Source organism: Podarcis muralis, chromosome 13, assembly GCF_964188315.1.
Source record: "Podarcis muralis chromosome 13, rPodMur119.hap1.1, whole genome shotgun sequence".
Taxonomy (NCBI): domain Eukaryota; kingdom Metazoa; phylum Chordata; class Lepidosauria; order Squamata; family Lacertidae; genus Podarcis; species Podarcis muralis.
In genome coordinates this window covers 11,079,218-11,104,416 of record NC_135667.1, presented here as the reverse complement: position 1 = coordinate 11,104,416, position 25,199 = coordinate 11,079,218, and the positions used below count along the sequence as shown (strand labels likewise).

At 48.1% G+C, this 25,199-nt stretch overlaps 1 protein-coding gene and 1 non-coding gene across 5 annotated transcripts in view; both read right to left on the bottom strand.

Moving 5' to 3' along the window:
• The window catches only part of ARHGEF15 (Rho guanine nucleotide exchange factor 15), a 56,642-nt gene extending 32,368 nt beyond the window's left edge, over positions 1-24,274 (bottom strand). The window contains exon 1 of one of the 4 annotated variants that reach the window (XM_077916937.1): positions 24,019-24,274. The gene's annotated coding sequence lies outside the window, so the exon portion shown is untranslated. Of the gene's footprint in view, positions 1-186; positions 356-8,633; positions 9,189-24,018 lie in introns of those variants that run through there. The other 3 variants (XM_028702519.2, XM_028702517.2, XM_028702518.2) reach the window with 3 other exon arrangements.
• TRNAS-GCU (transfer RNA serine (anticodon GCU)) lies at positions 11,337-11,418 on the bottom strand. The gene has a single exon. It is a non-coding gene; the product is annotated as a tRNA-Ser (tRNA).
• Positions 24,275-25,199: the final 925 nt, after the last annotated feature.

The window sequence follows — 25,199 nt, the reverse complement described above, 5'->3', positions numbered from 1 at the left end:
CTTTTGCACAGAAATGCCAGAATAAAAGATACCGTTTTGCAGATAACAAGTTGCTAGTCCTCATTATTCAGGGCCGTACAGGCACACTGCGCTGCAGCCCAGGCTTGTACGGCAACTTGGAGCCACCAGATAGAACCCCAGGGAAGAATCAGAAAGGTTAGTTAAGGCCGAAAGGTGAATCCGTACCTGGAACAATTCCGCTGGCCCCTCTCGGTCAAGGACTTATTGGAGAAACTGGAGACAGGCTCCCTGCAGATGCGACTTGGCTCTTCCAAGCCACAGCCCCTTCGTGGATCCTATCCTTCCAACCCTTTTCCATGGAGAAGGGAAATGCGTCTTTCCGGACGCAGGAAACGAGGAGGTTTTAGTTAGCATCCTCTCACTGCAGAGGAAAGGAAATGCTAGGAAAAAAGGAACAGCCAGGGAAGGGGCAACAGTTGTTCGGCCAGCACTGCCAGAGGATTGTCTTCTTATCATTTCTAAAGGGCCATCTATGCGCAAAAGCTGTGCTTTTTACATCAGGGTGTGGGAGAGCAGCGACTCATCACCCCCCATGCAATTTGCCCAACAAAAAGTCCTACATCCCCTGTTCTTTGCCCCTGCTAAACTAGATTTTTTTTTCCTGTGTACAAATCTATCTGTCATATACAGTCATACCTCGGGTCACAGATGCTTCAGGGTGCGTTTTTTCAGGTTACGGACCCGCCGAAACCTGGAAGTACCAGAACGGGTTATTTCCGGGTTTCAGCGGTCGCGCATGCGCAGAAGCACTAAATTGCACTTTGCACATGCGCAGAAGCGCCGAATCGCAACCCGCGCATGCGCATATGCGCAGATGCGGCGCTGCGGGTTGCCTCCCGCATGGATCACGTTCACAACCTGAGCGTCGACAGTATAGCTCAGTTGGCTAGAGTGTGATGCTGATAACACCATTGGTCGCGGGTTCAATCCCTGTACGGGTGAGCTGCATATTCCTGCATTGCAGGGGGTTGGACTAGATGATCCTCCAGGTCCCTTCCAACTCTACAATTCTCTTATTCTATGACCCAAATTCCATGTACGGCTGTGGTCGCCTCACTTAAAAATATATACTGTTCTGAGTGATTATATACATACAGATGCACGCATCACAGCACATTACTTTCAATCTGGAACAACCAGTTCACCTGCTTCCGCTAATTTGTAATAAATGTAATGCGAAAAAAACAACTTTCTCCACAAGCAGTGGAGCGAGGTGGTAGAACAGACTGTGCCACCTTAGCCTGCAGGTGAAGAGGAGGGGTTGGTTGCTGAGGGAGGCAGGAGTCCACATTATAAAAAAAACAACACCAATCTGCTATTTAAAAACACAAAAAGGCTAGGATAGCAGTGAGAAATGTTCCAGACTCGAGCTATCCCAGCTACACTATTTTTCCACTTGCATGCAGATGTGCTGAGTGTGTGGTTTGTTGGGTTTTCTTAAATCCAGGGAAGCATTTTAAAAAAAGAAAAAGAAAAAGGGAATCCTCCCCGCTTGCAGCCTAAACTGGTATAATCCACTCTCTGCCCCCTCATTTTACTGCATGTGTTACCCCAACAAAACTTAGTGTGTGTGTGTGTGTGTGTGTGTGTGTGTGTGTGTGTTCAGAGCACAATGCCAGCTAAACATTCAGCTGCTTTAAAATTATCTGTCAGCATCAAACCCGTCTGGAGCAAGTGGTTCTGGCCACTTCCCAGATGTGGTCCGCTCAGTAAAACACTTTAAAGCCCTTTAAAAGCCCACACAATGCTCTTAAAATGGGCATCCTGGATTTCCAGCGTTTCCCGGCATGACCTAAGGCCGTTATGAAAGAGCTGCCATGCACTTAATCGCCTTTCTTCCAACAATAGCCAACAAGAAGCCACATGCAGGTTTAGAAGCAAGGCATGATGGGAAAATCCATCACCTGCAAACACTGTGCATCTGCTAGTTGCGAGTCCGGGCTTTATTAAAGCCAGGAGCAGAGCATCTTAAACCCGTATTTATTAGTGCCACTCAGCCACTAGTATCACTCAAGGCAAAGCAATACAGAAGAAAAGAGAGTCCCCTCAGGATTTGCAGAACACACTTCTCTCTCAATTGAAAAACGGGAGCCAGTATCTATGCAATCATAGGTGCTTATCTGATATATTGGGGGGGGGGGGGCACACATTTTTGGCCCAGCAGGCCAGATCTTTATCTCCCTCTACCCTGGAAGATAACTTTGCCAAGTGGGTGGAGCAACCCACTTATCAATCATCTGGAGTCACGACAACATCAGGTGACCGGTAGGTGGGTGGTCCTGGCACCTGCAGAGGTGGGGTCTGCTTCAGCACAGAATTTCTTGCATGGAGCATACTTGTGAAGCAACACCCAGCAGGACTGAACTCTCCACTTACCAACCGATGAGCAGAAACTACGATCATGCTCTCTGCAGGGGTCTGCTTCACCAACCCAACAGAACTGAGCCATGTCCCCCTGCCCATCAGTGGCAATGAGTTCCATGGACAAGTTACTGACTGCAATATCAATACCACAACTTTCTGAACCCAAATAGGGCAAGGCAGCTAAGAACCAAAATGAAACTGTCATCAGGTTAAAAACAAACAAGCAAGCAAGTTTTATTTCCATGATCAATGAGGGCTAGCGACCTGTTATTTGCAAAACAGCATCCGAGATTCTGGCAATTCTGCACAGCACCCCCACTACTAATCCTTATTGTTTAGGCCTCTGACAAATTCTCTGAAATTGTGACACTGAAAAGCACATTAAAACAATAAAGTCTTTATCTGGCATCTAAAGATAGAGACAGGGGCCTGAAAAATCTACCTAGGCAGTGTGATTCACCAGCCTACATAATTGTGACAAAATCTGCCGTGATGCCAGCACACCAGCAGAACCTGCACACACATAGACTCTTGACCAAAGCTATTGCCACTTGTCAATCCAGGGCAATGCCAGTTTCAAGTGTACTCCTGAACTGTGAACTATTGGAATTTATTTTGTTAGTTTGGGCCCAGTTTTACGATCTGTTAGGGTCATCTTGAGTCCTGATTCTGTCTCCTGTGGCATTAGCTACCCCTCCCTCTTTGGCGTCATCTGCAAATCGCCTCAATTCCTTCAGCCAAGTCGTTGGTCCCAGGGCAGAACCCTGTGACACCCCACTTGACACTTTTTTCCTGGATGATGAAGAACCATTAGTGAGCACTCTTTGGGTTCGGGTCAGTCAACCAGCTACAAATCCACTTATCAGTTACCTCATCCACATTTGCCAGCTCCTCATGGATCTCTTCACAACATTCGAAACTCCCATTGTTCTAGGCGCGTTTTGTGACAAGGAATTTCATTAGCGTGAGCAGTTTCTGAGCTCTGGGTGCAGTACTGCGCCTAAGATTTCAGATTAAAACTGCAGAGTGGAAGGAAAGGAGGACCTTTTTCTGCCTCTCCACTTCCAGTCACTCTCTGAAGACTAGAGAAGAGAGTCTCTTAAGAATATTAGGGGGACAGACAGGGAAAGCATGACTTTGTTTTTTGCAGTCTTCAGATGAGGACTAGACCATGTGAGAAATGAATATATTATTTTAGCTGCAGTTCATTTTCAGCTTTTTATTCTTGCTATTAAAAAAGTGTGCCTAGACATTCTGTTGTTGTACCCATTACCTAGGTTTAAGGTGCCATTTAGCTCCCCGCTTTCATATCTCAGTTTCTAACACTGCTTCACAACTGTACACATCCTTTACATACAATTTTACTTCTCCTCCTTTCCTGTCTGGTCTATTCCTTTTTAATAGGTTATACCCCTCAATTTCTACATTCCAGTCATGAGTCTCATCCCACCAGGTTTCAGTATTGCCTATTAGATCATATTTGCCATCCTCTATTAAGAGCTCAGATTCATCTTGCTTGTTTCCCATTCTCTGGGCATTAGTATAAAGACAACTGAGACCATAAGCCATCCCCTCCAGCTGCTTCCTTATTCAGAAGGTTTCTGGAGCACCACCTCAGTTCCCTGTATATCAATGAAGGTATTATCTCTAATATCAGGTTGTCTGTCGTCTGTGATATTGTCTCCCTCCCTCTCAGTATTTAGTTTAAAGTTGTCCTGTTTGGGTTCCCCAGGCCTCCTGCCACCACTCCCAGCCCACACCTAGCAGCTGAATAAAGGGAGGGATTTGTCCACAGACCACAAAAAGATCTCCTTCTTCTTCTTCTTGAAAGCCAAAGTTTACCCCAAAGTTGAAAATGAAAGGAGGAAATAGGGAAGAACAGAATCTGTCTCATTGACTCTTGGCTTACACCAGGGTGAGTCACAAAGCGGTGGTATTCATCAGCTGCAAAGCAGATACTTCTGATTTCCTAAGAGTATAAGGAGAATGCTGATGGAACAGGCAAATGGCCCAATAGTGGCCAAACTGCTGTCTGTGGAAATAAGCCCACAAGCAAGATGCAAGTGCAACAGCACTCTTCCTACAAGTGATTCCTAGAACCTGGTATTCGGAGGTATACAGTCTCCTCTAATGCCAGAGGCAGAGCTTAGTCATTGTGACTAGCAGCCACTGGTAGTCTGATCCTCCATGAATTCCTCTAATCCTCTTTTATAGCTATCCAGGTTGGTAGCCATCACTACCTCTTGCGGGAGCAAATTATGCTGTGTGAACAAGCACTTGTGTTTCCCTGGATGTCCACAAGTTCTAGAATTACTCCAAGATGAAAGGCAGAGTGAGAATCGTGACCACAAAGCCAAACACTCACAACCTTTGAGGCAGATCGAGTTCAGCTGAGTTAAGGGAGAGAGGAGAGGTGAGTGGGGAATTATCCTTCAGAGTTACTCCAAATTTACATGCCCCAAAGAGGAATGATTGCAAAGAGGCCCTTAAGATTCATTCCAGAGCGAAAAGAGGTAGTAGAGGTGAAATCCCAGGATTTCAAATGAGTGAAGAAGGGGTAAGTCGCTAGTTCAGGAGAGCTCATATTAGTTGTTTCCTGGTGAACGAGCCCAGTGAAAGTCAATTGCACTGATGGTCACTAAGTGTTACTCCAGGCTTAAAATAAAAGGAGCCAGACAGTTGGGCTATGTACACACTGGTAGATGGCCATCTTTCATGGATGCTTTAGCAGACATTCCTGCATTTCAGGGGGTTGGACTAGATGACCCTTGGGGTCCCTTCCAACTCTATGATTCTACAAAAACACAGTGAGGTCATTCCCTCGCGCTGCGTTTCATGTTGCATTTGAACACTGCTGAGCACCCCAGACTGGGAGGGGAGCAGGCATGTCTTCATCCAGTGCGCACAAGCAGTTTGGTTTCCCCCTCAGCCCTGCAAACCACCATGCCATGAACTCCGAATTCATGAAGCCGTCACCTGGGCATGTGCTGTCCTCTGTTCATGTGCAATGGCTGCCTCAAACGTACAGACCTCAGCTTAACCGCAAAGTGAACACGGCCTACGTTTTCAGATTGGATGGAAGCTGGTTGGAGGGGAAACGCATTGAACGTCTGCGGCTAACGTCATGTGTAAAGTGGTACCTCGGGTTAAGAACTTAATTCGTTCTGGAGGTCCGTTCTTAACCTGAAACTGTTCTTAACCTGAGGTACCACTTTAGCTAATGGGGCCTCCCACTGCCACTGTGCCGCCGCTGCACAATTTCTGTTCTCATCCTGAAGCAAAGTTCTTAACCTGAGGTACTATTTCTGGGTTAGTGGAGTCTGTAACCTGAAGCGTCTGTAACCTGAGGTACCACTGTACATGGCTTCCAACACCAGTGGTGGGAACAACATACTGAAGCCAGAATAAACAGTAATGTGCACACAGCCTTCCTGGTTCCTTGACTCCAGCAGAATTACACCTGGTTCACACCAGGATAAGGAGTTGGTGGGACAGAGGTTTAACAGAGGAGGATCCCCCCCTAGTTTACAGCAGGGTGAAAAAAATCAGCCCCCATAGAGAGCTCTTCTTTATTTACAGCAGGAATACACGAGGAGAGTCCATTTAGCTACATTATTCCAACGGAGCACAACTTGATCAAACCTAGAGAAAGTTGAAGTTATACAACTCAGTATCCCTTATGCTGGGTAGAAATTGGGCTCCTGAATCAAACCCAATTTTTCTGCTACCAGAAAGGCACTGGAAGTGTCTTTGCCACAGTACAATCTCTTCTCCAATTAAATTATTTTGCTTTGTAACCAAAGACTCCTTTGGGACGCGGGTGGCGCTGTGGTCTAAACCACTGAGACTCTTGGGCTTGCCAATCAGAAGGTCAGCGGTTCGAATGCCCATGACAGGGTGAGCTCCCGTTGCTCAGTCCCAGCTCCTGCCATCCTAGCAGTTCAAAAGCACACCAAAAAGTGCAAGTAGATAAATAGGTACCGCTCTGGTGGGAAGGTAAACTGCGTTTCTGTGCGCTGCTCTGGTTTCGCCAGAAGCGGCTTAGTCATGCTGGCCACATGACCCGGAAAAACTGTCTGTGGACAAACGCCGGCTCCCTCGGCCAGTAAAGCGAGATGAGCACCACAACCCCAGAGTCGTCTGTGACTGGACTTAACTGTCAGGGGTCCTTTACCTTTACCCAAAGACTCCTAATGTGCTGAACTACAGTACTACTTGGGGTTGTGTTGTTGTTTTTTGTTTAATTTTATTATAGGAGTTTTCTTCTTTCTTTCATTTTTCTGATTTTCTCTTTATCCGTGTGTGCTTGTCTTTCATGAAATTTCAATAACCAATTTATCACTTTAGTAATCTTTTAAAGTCTTTCTACTTTTTCGGAACAAATTTGTGTGTGTGTGTGTGTGTGTGTGTGTGTGTGTTTAAAAAGGCAAGATATTTGGCAACTCTGTGTGCATTCAAAAGCACTCTTTTTTGATGACATCACATATTCCTGCCTTTTTTAACTCTCTGAACTGTACTTTCTCCCTGTCTGCAACCAAAGTCTGTCCTGTCATTGTGTTCGTTTAATGGGCTCGTCTCTCATTTGAAAAATCAAACTGCTCGGATGAATCATTCAAAATTGAGACCACATGAAGCAGGCAGCTTTGTAAATAAACCATTGAAATTGGCAAGTGTGGGGGAAGAAGGGAGAGAAACGCTCATTCTTTAACCCTGGACATAATTTATTCCCCATACCCTGTTGCCTACTTTAATTTTGGGGGGAGGAGAAGACCCTTTCACTGCTATGTTCCTTTTCAGTTGGGCAAATTTATTCCAGCCCTGCAGTTTTTCCTCTGCTCCAGATATCTGGGGAGGGTGGGGGCGTTCCTATTAGTGTAAGACTTTTCACGCTCCCAGTTCCAAACTAGCCTCCCTTGGGAGCGGCTTAAGAAAACACATGCAATCCAGCCAGCAATAAGGCAGAGCTGTTAATTCTCCTCTTCTAGCCCCCAACCCCAATTTCACTTGAATTTTAAGCCTGCGAGGGGAGAAGGATTCCCCAGAAAGTGAATGTGGAATTGGTCCCTATGGGGCGGAATCTTTTCCAGCTCAAGGACTCTTGGGAAACATTGGGGGGGGGGTGTCACATGTGAGTGGTGGGTGGAGCCAGAGACAGAAGTGGGAGGGGCAATGGATCGCTGAACAGCCATGCAAAGGAGAGACGCTTCCACAGACACACACAAACACACGTGTGCGCAAAGATGACCCTCCACCCAGACGAGCAAAAGGCATAATCGCAACTGAAGGACAGATTCCAGCCAGGCAAAAGCACCTGAGGAGTGTGTGAAGCAAGAATGGTGAGGGGCGTCTCCCGGAGAGGGGGTGTGGCCTATTATGGAGAGAGACCAGAGGTGTGAAGGACCACAGATTCCCTACCACCTTTAAAAAGAACATTATAAGTGTTGCTCTAAGCCAGGGGTCGGCAAGGTTTGCCGGCCAGGGGCCGGATCACTCCCACAGAGTTGGGCTGGACTGGCGCAGCGCGACACCAGAAATCGCGTCTGCACATGTCCGAGGCACTGGAAATCACTTCTGCGCATGTCCAGACGACGCAAATCGTGCCTGCGGAGAAGTGATTTACGGCGTCTGGACATGCGCAGGTGTGATTTCTGGTATATGCGCATGCGCAGATGCAATTTCTGGCGCCGCTTGGCAAGTCCCCACACCGTGCTGTGCCAGTTCAGGGGCAGCTCTTGGGCCAGTAAAACGGTCTTCGCGGGCCGCATCCGGCCCATGGACCGCACGTTGCCGACCCCTGCTCTAAGCTTATGTACTTGGAAGACTGGATCCCACCCAGCCTAGTCCTTCCTGGAGAAGATGGAGAGGTCATTCCTTCTACCGTTTCCAATCTACTCCTGGGACCAGATCCATTTCTCCAAAGGAGATTCTCCCAAGCCTACGGAACGAAGAAGCCCAGCTACACCCACCCCTCTACATGGTTGCCAGGGCATGGGTGGGGAGACGAAAGGCGCAGAAAATCCTGAACAGGATCCGCCTCCTCAAACTGCTGGCTTTGATGTTCCAATGAGCGACGGAACCCCCCTGCATCTTAGGAGAAGATTTCCAAAAGGTTGGGTTGCCTCTCCCCACTGGGACCATTTTCTCTCCTAAATAAGAACACCTTTGTTAGGCCCTGTTTAAAATGAAATAAAAACCCTTTGTTAAGCCCACCCTCCCAGAAACTCCCTCGCACGAGAAAGATCCATTACCCTTCAGTTCCAGGCTGTCTCCGGTGCATTTCCACGCCAGATTGGGTCGACCATCCACAATGCAAAAAAATAAATAAATCTCTGCAAGGCGGGGGAACTTCACATCTCCGATTCACTTGAGTTTTCAGAGAAAAGCCAGAAATCCAGAGGCGGACTCACACTCGCACACACACACACACAAAAGAAAAAAGCAAGCCAGCTTCCAGAGTGGGGGAAAACCGTCCTCTTTCCTTCTCCCTGTTACAGGATGGTTACAACAGCTGCATTCTGCAAGCCTGCCGCAACTCCGTCCTGGCCAGCCGTCTCTGCCTGTGGTCCTCCAGAGAGAGCTTGCCCGTAAAAAGAATCAAACCGCTCCTTGTTTCTGAGTTGGCTGCTGGAAAAAAAGAAAGGGAGGGGAGGGAAAAGAAGAGCTGGTCCTCCTCTCCTCTTGTTGGAACGGTCTGGTGAGAGGGTGCCGGGTGGCACAAAAGGAGGAAGGGAAGGGATGGGATTGGCAGATGCCTTTGCACACAGGAGGAAACCAAGAGAGAGACAGAGCATAGCACGCCTTTTTTCTCATTCATTGGGAAGGGAGTGGCGGTCCGAAAGGTGGGAGACAAGCACAGAGGACTTATTCATGGAGCGGGCTTGCTGGAAAGAAGGAAGAGGACCTAGGGGATTTGCTTCTGCAAGAAGCGGCAGCCAGGACCCCCAGTTTGGATGGCTGTGAAAAAAGAGGGTGAGGGGAAAACATGGATCAGGCTATCCATGGCTCCTGGCCACAATGGATGTGCTCTACCTCCACGGTGCCTCTGAATTACAGAGGAATCTGACCGGCTGCCACAAGAACATGATGATGGATTAGAGGGGCCATTGGGCAGATCTTGCAGGGCTCTCAATTCCCTCAAGCGTTCCTCAAAGGTTCTGGAAGCCAAGACTTATGAGGAATGGTTGAGGGAGCTGGGTATGTTTAGCCTGCTAAAGAGGAGACTGAGGAGGAGGAGGAGGAGAAGAGGAGGAGTTTGGATTTGATATCCCGCTTTATCACTACCCGAAAGAGTCTCAAAGCAGCTAATATTCTCCTTTCCCTTCCTCCCCCACAACAAACACTCTGTGAAGTGAGTGGGGCTGAGAGACTTCAAAGGAGTGTGACTAGCCCAAGGTCACCCAGCAGCTGCATATGGAGGAGCGGAGACGCAAACCCGGTTCACCAGGTTACGAGTCTACCGCTCCTAGCCACTACACCACACTGGCTGAGAGAAGATACGACAGCCATCTTCAAATATCTCAAGGGCTGTCACATGGAAGATGGAGCAAACTTGTTTTCTCCTGCTCTGGAGACCCGAACCAATGAATCCAAGTTACAAGAAAAGAGATTCCAACTCAACATCAGGAAGAACTTTCTAACCACAAGAGTTGTTTGACAATAGAACAGGCTCCCAGGGGAAGTTGTAGACTCTCCTTCCTTGGAGGTTTTTAAGCAGAGGCTGAATGATCATCCGTCATGGATGCTTCAGCTGAGATTCCTGCATTGCTGGGGGTTGGACTAGAAAAGGCTCAGGGTCCCTTCCAAATGTACAATTATATGATTCTTGTGTTTGTGTTCATATGGCCACCAACAAGCCACAAAAGATGGGCCAGAACGATGCAAAACGTTGATCTGGGTGGAGATTTGGCTAAGCTATGCCAACTCATTGCAGCATACACCAATGGTTTATTTAAGAGAGCGCCACCCTTTTCAGGTTAAGGCTTGCTCTCTTCTCCCAGGGTTAAAATGCAGGGTGCCAAATAATGACTGCAAAAAGAATCCATTGTTATTACAAGCAGAAACCTGCAAACATACACAGAGGTTAACAATTCTGGGAACTCAATTCTTTTCGACTGTGGCATATCTATTTATTACATTTTTGCAACCCCGACCTTCTGCCACAAAGCTCAGCGCGGACTACAAGATTTCCCTGCCCCCAGGTTAAGCCACACAACACCCCTGCGAGTCAGGTTAGGTTGGCCACTGGAGAAGAGATTGGGTCAAAACGCTTCCGGCTGTGGAAGATCGATCATGCAAGATATATGTCTAGTGTAAACTGTTTAAGATGCTCCACCTTAGAGTGTAGGGACCATTGGTCTAAAAATAATTCAGGATGTTTTGTATATACACCGTTTAATATGTTTACGTGCGCACTAGTTGGTTAATATGTACTGTGAACTGAGACGTAAGTCAAACCGTTGGTTCATCCAACCTAATACTGCCAAGACTGACTGCCAGTGGCTCCATGGTTTCAGCCAGGAGTCTCCTAGCAGCCATTTTAATTACCCACAATGCCCCTGACGTAGCACCAACCCTAGGCACTGTGGGAAATTAAGATGGAAGCCAATTGCTGCTACCTGCCACTACCTGATAAGCCCACGGCGGGAAGGGGAGACACAGCTTTGCCACCCCTAAAAAACCCAAAAAACCCCCACTGTAACCAGCCTTGACCTTATCTCCAAACACACTTGTTTATTAGAACAGTCATTCCTGGGCTTTGTCAAACCGTAGCTGTGGTACTCCAGATCTTGTTGGCCTACAACTCCCATCATCCCCTGTTCTCTGGGCATACTGCCTGGGGCTGATGGGGGTCCCCAGGCACTTTGGCTGCAATCCAGAGAGCCCCGCAGATCGCAGTGCGACTGTGTCTCTCTGGAGCTTCGGCCTTTTCCCTCCCCAAAAAAGTTCCGCAACGACGAAGGTGGGATTCGAACCCACGCATGCAGAGCACAATGGATTAGCAGTCCATCGCCTTAACCACTCGGCCACCTCGTCCTTCCTGGCCTCTCTGTGCACAACATACACCTCATTTGCTGACAACAGGATCTGCACCCTTTTTTTTAAGCTTTCATTTCTTAAATCAGAAATTTTCAAGGGACAGGATTTAAAAATACCTTTTTAAAAAATCTGCTCTGTGTGCAGAAACAGGCTCCTGCATGCATAGTTACTGTTTCTTTGCACAAGAGAGTTGCGAAAGAACCTTATTACATAAGAGGGGGTGGGAATCAAATGTAGCCAGACATCCCACTCTGAAAGCTTTCTTGCACAACTTTTCCCCCACGGCCGCCCACGCCCCGTGCCAAAAGCTGTCTGTATTGCTATGCACTAAAAAAGAATGATAATAAAAGAAACTATACCTGAAAAGAACTTGGGTTTGCCCACCTGCACAAATTATGCAATTTAAGGACATTAAAGGTAAAGGTACCCCTGCCCATACGGGCCAGTCTTGACAGACTCTAGGGTTGTGCGCCCATCTCACTCTATAGGCCGGGGGCCAGCGCTGTCCGGAGACACTTCCGGGTCACGTGGCCAGCGTGACAAGCTGCATCTGGCGAGCCAGCGCAGCACACGGAACGCCGTTTACCTTCCCGCTAGTAAGCGGTCCCTATTTATCTACTTGCACCCAGGGGTGCTTTCGAACTGCTAGGTTGGCAGGCGCTGGGACCGAGCAACGGGAGCGCACCCCGCCGCGGGGATTCGAACCGTCGACCTTTCGATCGGCAAGTCCTAGGCGCTGAGGCTTTAACCCACAGCACCACCCGCGTCCCGTTAAGGACATTATTTCACCGTATTTTGCATCGTCATTTCTACAAATATCAAGGGACGGTCTGCAGCAACAATGCCTTGCTTCTGTGACTTCTCGATATCTTATTCAGCCACCCCTTCAGCTTCCAAGACTGAACAAGCCTTGCATGCATCAAGCTGGCCTCAATGAGAACTAGAAACTTACCAGGGGGAAAGTATAAAAGGGAAGCATCTCAAGGAGCTGAGCTTTGCTGCCAAAGTCGCACCCTTTTGTGCGTGTGGCATCTGCATAGCTTTCTCTGGGCACACCCCAGGTTGTAAAGCGCTTGTGCATTCCTGCACAGAGAGTAGGGAGGGATTTATTGCACTGCATATAGATTTCTGCGTCAGCAGCAAGCAAAAATATTTTTTGTCCCGCGTGTGCTGGGTATGGGCCAGGGCGGGGGCACAAGAGCAAGGTTGTGAAACCTACAAATCTGTTCTGCCAACCCACTTGCGGCTTGAAATCAGGTAAGGTGTTTTAAATCACACTGCATGTGCTAATTAGCAGGCCGGTGCTCAAATGTTGTGTCAACACCTACACATTAATAACGGTAATTGCCGCTGTCTGTACTTTGCTGCCTCTGTTTACACCCACAGCCCTGTGTTTAAACACTAGCAACTCAGGAGAACACTTCACATGAGGTGGGTTTGTAATGCAGAAAAGGCTCATGACAAGGATGAGACACTTGTGGTGGTTTAGATTATTATTACTATTATTGTTGTCGTTTATTATTATTATTATTATTATTATTATTATTATTATTATTATTATTATTATCAGCATCAATTTATATACAGTGGTACCTCCAGTTACATATGCTTCAGGTAACATACGCTTCAGGTTACAGACTCCAGTAACCCAGTACCTTGTGTTAAGAACTTTGCTTCAGGATGAGAACAGAAATTGTGCTCCGGCGGTGCGGCAGCAGCAGGAGGCCCCATTAGCTAAAGTGGTGCTTCAGGTTAATAACAGTTTCAGGTTAAGAACGGACCTCCGGAACGAATTAAGTACTTAACCCGAGGTACGACTGCACCACCCTTTATCAAAAGATCCTGGGAGGTGTACAACATTACAAACACATTACAGAACATCAATGATAAAAACATTAATGAAAAGATGGTGAAAAGCACACCGACAGATAGCCTAAGAATAAAATAGCCATCATAATAGTGTATCAGTCCTCTCCCCCACACTTTGACAGATGTTCCTGAACTACATCTCCCATCTTTTCTGACCACTGGCCCTGCTGGTCAGCGGTTGATGGGAGTCCAGCAACATCCACGGGGCTACCAACCTCCCCCCCCCCCATCCTGGACGCATGTCACAAAAAAATGTATTAGTTGTTCAGGTGCTGCAAGACTGTTGATGTTGTAGCAGCAGACTCACACAGTTCCCCTGCTGGAAATCAAGTTGTGATCGTGGGGGTACGGTCCATTTCATCCCCAACACATAATTATGGGAACTCTGAATGCCAGGCCCCTTCTGCACTATGCATTTAAAGAAGTATTTTACTACTTGAAGCACTCACAGCTTCCTCCCAAGAAATCCTGTTTGATAATGGCACTACCGTGGTACCTCAGGTTAAGGACTTAATTCGTTCCGGAGGTCCATACTTAACCCGAAACTGTTCTTAACCTGAAGCACCACTTTAGCTAATGGGGCCTCCGATTGCCGCCGCGCTGCCAGAGCACGATTTCTGTTCTCATCCTGAAGCAAAGTTCTTAACCTGAAGCAATATTTCTGGGTTAGCAGAATCTGTAACCTGAAGAGTATGTAACCTGAAGTGTATGTAACCTGAGGTACCACTGTATTGTGAGTTGTCAGCAGACCCCGATTCTCCTCACAGAGCTACAGTTCCCAGCGTTCCCTGAAAAGGCGAATTAATGGTTAAGTCGTTCTGGGAATTGTAGCTGAGGAATAGTGGTTTACTGCTCCCGCTTCCCAGGGAACTTTGGGAATTGTAGAGACGAGATTTACAATGCCACCGCCCGCCCCGGCCCCCTTTTTTGGGTGGTTATGTTGAGACCCAACTGTTTAGAAACTTTTGAAAACTGGCACAGGCTTTTCCCAGAGAGGAGGCTGATGAGTCACTTTCCGAGAAAAGGGGAGCAGTCCGCAAACTGTCTCGTGTCCATTGTCCCTTTCCAACACAATGTACACTTCCTTCCAGGCGGAATGAGAGCCCGGTAAGCAAGCAAACTCAATGGACATCTATGCACAAAGAGTCAGTGCCCTCCTTTCGCCTCCCTGCCCCATTTGCCTTTTAGCAATTAAGAAGAAGAAGAACAGCACCCATAGGTGCGGACAGGAAGGTTTAGATTCTGGACTTAATGGGCATCTGGGGTGGAAGAACCTAGTGCATAGACATCATGCATTTTAAAAATATTCGATGTGTTGTTGTTTAGTCGCTTAGTCGTGTCCGACTCTTCGTGACCTCATGGACTCCTGTCTTCCACTGCCTCCTGCAGTTTGGTCAAACTCATGCTGGTAGCTTCAAGAACACTATCCAGCCATCTCGTCCTCTGTCGTCCCCTTCTCCTTGTGGCCTCCATCTTTCCCAACATCAGGGTCTTTTCCAGGGAGTCTTCTCTTCTCATGAGGTGGCCAAAGTATTGGAGCCTCAGCTTCAGGATCTGTCCTTCCAGTGAGCACTCAGGGCTGATTTCCTTAAGAATGGGTAGGTTTGATCTTCTTGCAGTCCATGGGACTCTCAAGAGTCTCCTCCAGCACCATAATTCAAAAGCATCAATTCTTCGGTGATCTTTATGGTCCAGCTTTCTTGATGTACACACCCTCAAAAAAAAAAAAAAAAAAAAAAGAATTATGGGAACTGCAGTTTACCTCTCACAGAGCCAGCAGCATTAAACTACAGTTCCCAGGATTCCTGTGTTGCGGCGGTTGGACTAGATGACCCATAGGGTCCCATCCAACTCTACAATTTCACAATTGGTTCTTTGTGGCTAACAATGTGCTTCCAAATGTATAGTGTATACGCAGCCTCATTCTAAATTCCACTGAATTCGGAAGCCCACCTTCTCTTTGCAGTGTGGCACCCTGGTCCACTGCTCCAAACTATTGCCCTAACGGTGCCTCCCCCCCCCCCCCCAATCCTGAGAGAGCTGACTTCGATGCTAACAGTTCCTATCACTTGGTTCCAAATTTCCACAGAGATAGTGATAGTGGTTATTAGCAAATTTATGTCCCCGTCTTCCACCCGGAAGAGCCCAGGGGAGACAAACACAAAAGTGATAAAGCAATGCCCTCAAAAATAAAATACAAATATACTTAGTCAAGCCACTAGTCCTCAATGAGGTGGGAAACCTGTGTCTGACTAGCACCACCTGCAGCAGCACAGGGAGGTTCTTAGATAACTGAATGCCGCCGGAGCACGATTTCTGTTCTCACCCTGAAGCAAAGTTCTTAACCTGAGGTAATATTTCTGGGTTAGAGGAGTCTGTAACCTGAAGCGTATGTAACCTGAAGTGTATGTAACCCGAGGTACCACTGTAAATGCAATAAATGAGCTCTTCTGCCTACCTGCTTAAGAAAGCAGTAAGGGCCAGTCAGATGTCAGTCGTGAAGCTGGCACCCAGAAATCACAATTGGACCTGTGCCAGTCCCAAAACTTAGCTGGCACCTGGAGAATTTCCAACACTGCATGGATAGTACGCACCCCGGAAATTATCTTGTTCAGCTTCTGCCTTCTGGAAGAAGGTACAGGGTTATAAAGACTAGGACTAGCCGCCTGAGAAACAGTTTTTACCCAAATGCGATTTTGGTTTTAAACGCAGTGTAAGGTAGTCTCTGTGGGAGTATATTGTATTTAATTATGGGGTATCAGACTTTTTAGTGGGTTAACCAGGCTGGGATAGCAGGCTTGTTTGTTTTTGAATGTCTGATGTAGATTTTTTCACTTTCGTTGTTCTGTATGGGACAATGGCAATAAAGACGTATCATATCGTATAATGAACCCTTTTTTGTACCCAGGACCATTGACCCATGGTAAAAGAGTTTGCAGGATTCTATAGCATCCTCTCTCTCAAAATCCCTCTCTCTCCATCCCTCCATGCCACTTCATCTGGCCAACAAGCTATATAAAATTTGGGCAGTTTCCCCCAAAGGGTGAGCCCGTTCGGTCTGTTGCAGCAAGAACAAAACGTGGCAAGGCTTTCTGCGGGCCACTCCGCAAAGCGCAGCCCTGACTTGGCAAGCATATAAAGGGATTTGCGACACCTAAAGGCTAGAAGATTTACTGTGGCGTAAATCCACATGGACTGGAGCCCACTCCGTCAGATGAGTTGGCAAATGCACGTCCACATGCCCAAGTGTGCGCTGAGTGGGTCGGGATGTAAACAACAGGGGTCCAGGGAGCAGGTAACACAATTACTATCATCTGATGCTTCAATTAAAGCGGAAAGGGATGCCAAACAAGCACAGCGGCCGCTGCTACGCATTGCCATATTGAATCAGCCCCTTCTTCACTGTGTTTCATTTCACATGGGAGTCTCCCATTATAGTTGGAGAACAGCAACCTTCATGATGAAAATAAGGCTTTTTGGGGTGAGGGGGTGGGGTAGCCAGCAACCTCTTTTAAGGACAAAGATGATGGAGTGTTTCTATTTTAAAGGGATATTGTTCACATATATGTGGGGACATAAAGGTAAATGTAAAGGACCTCTGGGCAGTTAAGTTGAGTCAAAGGCGACTATGGGGTTGCGGCGCTCATCTGGCTTTCAGGCCACGCCAGTGTTTGTCTACAGACAGCTTTCCTGGTCATGTGGCCAGCAAGACTAAACTGTTTCTGGTGCAATGGGACACCGTGACGGAAACCAGAGCGCACAGAAACGCCATTTACCTTCCCGCTGCAGCGGTACCTGTTTATCTACTTGCACTGGTGTGCTTTCGAACTGCTAGGTTGGCAGGAGCAGGGACCGAGCAATGGGAGCTCATTCCATTGTGGGGATTCAAACCACCGACCTTCTGATCAGCAAGCCCAAGAGGCTTTGTGGTTTAGATCCCTGTGGGGATGCACACCCCCATTGGCATCTGTCTGACTCTTGAGAGACAATGGAGGAATACACCTTGGGGGCGAAGTCAAGCCATTGGAGTGTTAACAGTACCTGCTGCGGCTGCACATAAACCTGAATAAAATATATTCAGATGTTTATATGCAGCTGTTTTAAATGCAGATAGAGAGAGATAGATGTGCTGTATATATTTTCAAAGTGCGATGTTTTACAATTTTTTACATACATGCTGTAAGGATATATATTTATTGTAACATTTCAATATCCATTTTCGCAAGAGTTCTTTAAGGCAACTAATGACATTGGAATGAAACAAAAAGTGCCCCAAAGGCAACAGTCTAATTCTCTACACGTCTACACGGCAGTAATGTTTCAATGGGACCTGCTCCTGGGTAAACATATCAATAAAAGGCAATTAACTACAGAACCGCAGCCAAAGATCTGACTGATGGCAGGCTCAGGTATTGTGCCAAAACAAAGCCCTTTTGAGATCAAGCACTACATATGTTGCAACAGGTTAGAACCACAGATTCCACAGATTTGCAGAACTGGAAGGGACCCTGAGGGTCATCCAGTCCAACCCCTGAGGTGCAGGAGTCTTTTTGCACAATATGGGGCTTGAACCCACAGTCCTGAGATCAAGAGCCTCATGCTCTACCGACAGAGCCATCCCAGCTTGTTAGAATTGTCAGGCAAACTATAAACCAGGTGTGAGAAACCTTTGGTCCTCCAGACGTTGCGGAACTACAACTCCCATCATCCCTGACAGTTGGGTCATGTATGCTGTGGCTGATGGGAGTCATAGTTCAGCAGCAGCTGGAGGGCCAAAGGTGTCCCCCCCCCCCATAGCTGTCAATGTTTCCCTTTTTTTAAGGGAAATTCCCTTATTCCGAATAGGATTCCTCGCAAGAAAAGGGAAAAGTTGACAGCTATGCCCCCACCTGCTTATAAAGCATTTAGACCAGCAGTGGGCAACTATTTTCAGGTCCAGGGACCCATGTCCTTGTAGACAGCCCTTCAGGGGCCAGAGGGAACAATAGTAAAAGCCACAAATACGACTCTGGCCTTTGTACAGTGGGCTATACCCAAGCCACATATAAATCTTTGGTTTACAAAGACACTCAAATCACCATCATCCATCCAGTCGGGCAGCAGCATTGCAGGAGGGCATGGCGCACAGGCAGCGAAGGGCATGGCTTGGGAAGAGTCCCAGGGGCCAGACAGGAAAGGGATGAAGGTCTGCACTTGACACATATTTAAATAACCTTAAAATATCAAAGTGGAAGACAGGAGTGCCTGGCGTGCTCTGGTCCATGGGGTCACGAAGAGTCGGACACGACTAAACGACAACAACAACAACAACAAAATTTCAAAAACTTCCCTTGGTTCTCTTTCCATGGTTCATTTTGCATAACATAAATCCCTGCATATTTTGTATAAACTAAACCATTTAGTATTCCATTATTACATCCATCAAAACTTATTTACACTGTCGAATTTAATGCTGCCCACGTTTCAAGTGTACACAATTCCCCCCTCCCCATATATTCAATAAACATTTTCCAATCTTTTTGAAACGTATGTTCTTCTTGTTCTCTTATTCTGTATGTTAGGTCCGCAAGCTGCGCATATTCCATCAACTTAAGTTGCCATTCTTCTTTAGTTGGGACCTCGCTCATTTTTCATTTTGGGGCTAACAAAACACAGGCCGCAGTAGTGGCATACATAGATAACCTTTTTTGACACCTGGGAATTTCCATCTGAATTATCCTCAACAAAAAGGCCTCTGGGTGTGTGTGGTTTTTTTAAAAGTACTTTTAAGCATTTTTTTCAATTCACTATAAATTATTTCCCAATACTCTTTTACCCTTTTACAGGTCCACCATGTGTGAAAGAACATACCTTCTACCTCAGGGGTGCCCAAACTTCTTTCAAAGAGGGCCAGATTTGATGAAGTGAACATGCCGACCAATGTTGTTTTTTTAGGATTGAAGTTGTTGAGCTTTTTTTAGGGTTTTACCCCAGGGGATAAAGTGCCACAGGAGCCGGATTAGGCCCCCGAAACGGACTTTGGACATGCCTGCTCTACCTCATTGCATCTCCAGCATTTATCTGATTCAGATAAGTCCCCACCCCGATTTAGACTGCCAACCAGAACAGAGTGGCCCTTTACTTAAAAATATGAGATATAAGGTGCATTAGAAACTGCCTCATACCGAATCAGTCCATTGGCCCACCCAGCTCAGTATTGTCTACATGGATTGGCAGAGGCTCTCCAGGGTTTCAGCACGTGCTCCTCCCAGAGTCCTTACCTAGAGATGCCAGGAATTGAATCTGGGACCTTCTGCATGCAAGGAAAATGCTCTACCACTGAGCTGTGGACCTGTGGACCTCCAAACCTGCAGCTCTCAAGATGTTATTGGCCTCCAACCCCCATCATCCCTAGCCAGCGTGGCCAACAGCCACGATGATGGGAGTTGTAGTCCAACAACATCTGAAGGACACAAGCTAGCCATCTGTCTCTGAGAGAAACAGGGCCTCCCGTCCCTCAGATTCACCTCACTGAGTCCAACCAGACTTCCTTCTTCTCCACGATGCAACTCCAGAATCGCACCCTCGGCTTCCAAGCAACACGTTTATCTCACTTTGCACATCTTTGCAGCTGCGCAGCAAAAGCTTATCAGAAACCTGCGCATTATCTCTACGCAGATATAATTCACCGCCGCAGGGGTCGTGCACGACCAAAGGTTTTTGGACTATGGTCCTAGGCCCTATAAACGCTCTGCTTGGCTGCAAGCTGAAATAATTCTGTGGTTATATAAACCACCAGCTTGGATGCACGCATGTTCAGGAGAGTATGTGCATTAAAAAAGAGAAAAGGGGGAAGGGATTTAAATCATCCCATTAAGAAGAACCCCAAACATCGATCTAGCCCAGAATCCGGCTTCACATAGTGGCCAACCAGATGTGCTCTGAAAGGCGAACATGCAGGACGTCAGCACAGCGGTCCTCTTTGGTTGCTACTCTCCAGTAAGTGGCATTCAAACCAAGGGATGCATTCCCTTTGGGGCAACCTGGCAAGGATCACATGTCCATGGTGGGTGGGGCCAGAGGCAAGTGGGCGGAGCATCAGTCTAGTTTCTCTGTAGCACACCCCCCCCCCTTGGTCTCCCATCCAGACAAGCATTATCAGAGTTCAGGGATGCAATCTAGCCAGGGGAAAACAGCTCAGGTGGGAGAGAAGGGCCGGTGAAAGGCGGGGCCTGCAGAGCATTCCAAGGGCCAGATAAAAAGCCCTGGAGGGCCGCATTCAGTCCTCCAGCACCTGGAGATTCTCTACAGTCTCCACAGCTAAAAAATAGTTGGTAACCCCCCCCTCCTTCTTCATGAATGTCTGATCCTCTTTTAAAGCCACCTGTTTGAAGCTACAGCTGCTACTGCCATACCTTTGCCAGTTCCTTCAGAAGGCATCTATTTAAAATGGCGGTTTTTGTCCCCGCAGCAATTTAAATCCGCTCACCCAGAACACACTTCCCATTCTGCTTCAGATGAAAACAAAGGGTCCCTTAGGCACCGGAGATTTGGCACAACACTGCTCTAACCACTAGGCGTGACTTCCTCCGAGAGCAGGACCCCAAATTCCATGAAACCTCCCAGGGTGCGGATGCAGCTTTTCACCCAGTGGGTTCCCTTTGAAACATGAGGCTCAGGGAGCTGGAAGTTCCCCATCATTTGCCTGCTAAGCGCATGAGTGCAAAGGCACCTGGCAACAAAGCCACCTGTCTTGTGTACACACGCGCACACACATGCACACATGTGCCAAGGATTTCCTCTCCCAGCTGTCTCTGTATGGAAAGGCAATTGCTGACAGATCCTCCATATTTCATCTCCCCAGTATAAAGCTTCCTTGTCTCGTACATAGGGCACACCTTTCCCATTTCTAACCTAGCACACCTGGTGGGTGACAAGGAGAAGGTCTGTAGTTGAGTGGTAGAACATCTGCTTTACTTCAGAAGGCCCCAGAAGGCTCAATCCTCAATGGAACCTCCCAGGTACGACTGGGGAAAGACTCTCTGCAGAGCTGCTGCCAATCAGTGCAGCCATTACTGAGGTAAACGGACCAATGGTGTGACGCGGTGTAAGGCAGTCGCCGCCGCACACACACACACACACACACACACACCGGTTCTCTGTGAGCCCTTCTGGATTGTCACAATTTTCAATCCCATACAGTGGTACCTCGGGTTAAGTTCTTAACCTGAAACTGTCCGGAGGTCCGTTCTTAACCTGAAACTGTTCTTAACCTGAGGTACCACTTCAGCCAATGGGGCCTCCTGCTGCTGCCGCACCACCAGAGCACAATTTCTGGTCTCATCCTGAAGCAAAGTTCTTAACCCGAGGTACTATTTCTGGGTTAGTGTAGTCTGTAACCTGAAGCGTATGTACACTGAAGCGTATGTAACCCAAGGCACCACTGTACTGGCAAATTCGGGATTGCGCAATCAGAGTTGAACTGGGTGGGTGTGCCTTGAACGACAAACCCGCTTGCTGAAAATATCGGACCTTTTGCAACAAGGAAAGCAAAATGCAAACATGTGAAATAACACTTGTTTGACACGACGTCGTCTAACCTCCCTGCGAACAAATCAGGATAACTGTTCAACAGACAGGTGGAGTGTGTGGAAGTGCCCTTTGTCCAGAAAGCCTCCTGATTTTGCCATCTGCTCAGGAATCAGGCGTCACCCGGAACCCTGCAGAGCTGGGGGCTTTTCCCTTTGCCTGTGACTGGAGAAACTGACTCACTCCTTTTGCTCCAGGGTTTCCTGCACCTTCATCAGATTAGAAGCCAGGCTGATCTCTCAGCCCCAAACTGTAGAAGCCTCACCCTCGTCTGCTCCCCATCCCCCAAACCTGGAATCAGTCGCTCCATCTGGGTCCCTACAGTGAAGTCACAATAGAAACTCACCCCAAGGCACTAAGATTGTGCGTAAAATGGAGGTTGCAATAGCCTGAGCACAGATCGCAGCCAGGTAAACTGAGCACTGTCATTTGCAACATCCGGCTGTGGATGTGCGAGAGGAGGATTGTGCTGGTCTTTGGTCAAGAGGTCGCCCCATGGACAATGTCTTTGGAAGGGTATTCTGCAGGTAGCAAACCTGAACCGCAAGGTGATCAAGTGAGGTGTTCTTGGTGGCCACTCTCTGTAACCGCAGGAAATGGGCAAGAAGGTGTTTCTGGAATGGCAGCAATAAATCACTCCCTCCAATAACAAGCTCAGGTGGTGCGTACCGACAGGACTGTACCAAAACAGGGCCACTGAGGAACACAAAGGGAGTACGAGCATGCTCAGGGGAACATCCTGAGGACCTGAACATCAGTGAGGACCAAGATTGCTCAGTTGGTAGAGAACGCCGAGTTGGAAAAGGAAAACTGGGTGTAGGTGAAATGGAGTGTCCTGGAGGAGGGCTAGCAGGCTGGAACCCTGAACCAAAACCTTGCTGAAATGTGGGTACCGTATTTTTTGCTCTATAAGACTCACTTTTCCCCTCCTAAATAGTAAGGGGAAATGTGTGTGCGTCTTATGGAGCGAATGCAGCCTGCACAGCTATCCCAGAAGCCAGAAGAGCAAGAGGGATCGCTGCTTTCACAGCACAGCGATCCCTCTTGCTGTTCTGGCTTCTGAGATTTAGAATATTTTTTTTCTTGTTTTCCTCCTCCAAAAACTAGGTGCGTCTTGTGGTCTGGTGCGTCTTATAGAGTGAAAAATACAGTATGCACAGCCACATTCTATTGCTGGTTCCACACATGTTAGGAACAGCAAATGGTTAAATAAATCGCTACCTGACTATTTATATGGCCTTTAACTCATTGACAGTAGAATCCTATGCACATGTACTCAAAAGAAAATCCCACAGAGTCCAATGGGGCTTACTTCCTGGTCAGTGTGACTCTCCATGTCCCTGAGCTGCATTCTGGTTATCTAAAACCAGGTGATAGTCGGAGCTCGGGCTGCAGGTTTTTCTAACCTCTGTACCTGGGGATGCGCGGGCATTAAGAAGATCCAAATAAAACCAGAGGGTACAAACTGTTTGTGGGGCACCGTTCTAACAATGCGCTGCTATGCACAATTAGTCCCACTTTGCACAATCTGGAGCACGCTTGTTCAGAAATAAATGCCACGGAGTTCAGCCGCCTGTAAACGTGCACAGGAATTCGTGTAGCCTTTCGCCTCCTAAATACATGTACATACCTCGGGGGCAGAGCACATGATTTATATGTGGCGTCAGGCTCAAATCTCTGGCAGTCTCCCGTTTTAACATCTCTGGCAGCGAGGGTGGCAAAAAGACGCCCACCGCTCCATGCCTTGGAGAGTCACAGGCAGACAGAGAAAGCAACGGTGGACCCACAATCCGACTCAACGTAAGAAACTTGAATGCCCTCATAAGTCCAGCTCTTCCACATGAAAGGTGTTGCTGGGAGCCGCCCCCTTAAAAACCCCATAAGGAGTCGCCGATTCTCACCGGGGTTGCAAAAGGCACTCTGCACATGTTCAATGACACTCTCACACACTTGCACGCGCTCTCTCTCCATATATACATATATATTCTTCACGGGTTGTAGAGTTGAGCCCGACCCTTGGGGAGGTGGGGGGAAAGGTTCCGCGGCGCAGAGGGAAAGGTGCGCGTGTTTCTACAAGATCACCTACCCAGCCGCCGGATCAGGTTTATGGGAGATGCAGCCGACAGATACCAGAGGTTTAACCCAGAGCCTCTCCCTCACCTTCTCACCTTGAGCAGCTCAGGAGCCGGGCACGATCCGGCGAGAGCGATCGAGGAGAGGGACGCTCGGCCAAACCGGATCGCAGATCTGCGCTTTGGCGAGCAGAGGCGAGGCTGGCGATGCCTCCTCGGTCGCTCCGGGTCTCCGATCTCCCGCAGGAACTGGGCTCGGCCGTCCTCCTTTGTCCCGCCCGCCGCATGCCGCCAGCCGGCTGCCGCGCTCGCCTGCTGCCGCCTCCGCCGCCTCCAGGGCGCAGTTGGCTCAGGGACCCGCCTCCATGTGCGCCCCCGCCCTCGCCTGGGACCCGGACCAGAGGAGGAGGAGCCGGCGAAGAGGGCGAGGGAGACGATCCACCGAGGCGGCGCCCCCGCCCGGCGCTTCCAGCCCCACCCCGGGGCGCTCCGGGTCGCGCGTAACGCGCAATCCGGGCCTCTGCCGTTAACATGTTTGCTAAGGGGTAAGCCACGCCGGGGTGGGTATTGTTAGGGAGTCGAGTTGGAAGGGCACGCCCAGGGTCATCTAGTCCAACCCCCTGAAGTGCAGGTCTCCACTTTCAGGTACCGCCACTGCCCCTTGAGCACGGTGGGTCTCTCTTCCTTGCAAACATTACTATGAATTCCTTATGCGCAGGATGGCGCTGCAGTCGTTGCAACACACTCTCTTTCTCTCCGGGTGAGCAAGTTGTCTGCGCCCCCAGCCCAATTAGGAATGTAAATGGAGGTCAAGAAAGATCCGTACGCAATCAGCGTTCATTAATCATCAACCACCATTGCCAGTAAAAAAGAAAAGTAAAACTACTGAAAATAATGAGGTCGCCCGGCTTTTTAATCTCCTCTCTGAGATGGACTGGGCTGATAAAGCTTTAACAAGCATGTGACTGTCGGGCCTTAGGGTTGTGAGTTCAAGTCTTGAGTCACTGCGTTTTAAGAATGTTCGCTTCCGCCTGTTTGTTTGTACAGAAGATCGACAACATGGCTGAATCCAACTCTGACCATCATTCTTAAAAACGCGCCGTGCTCTTCTTTTCCACCCTAGGCCCTTTCCCTCTTCCTAGGTCTTTATTCACCCCCTGCACAGTTCCACTGACCCCAAGGGAAGCCCTGATCTAGTAACTGCGTTTAGGGTTGAAGCTCAAGACAGTTATTCATTTCTGATCTTATTAAAAGAGAGCCAAAGTGTGT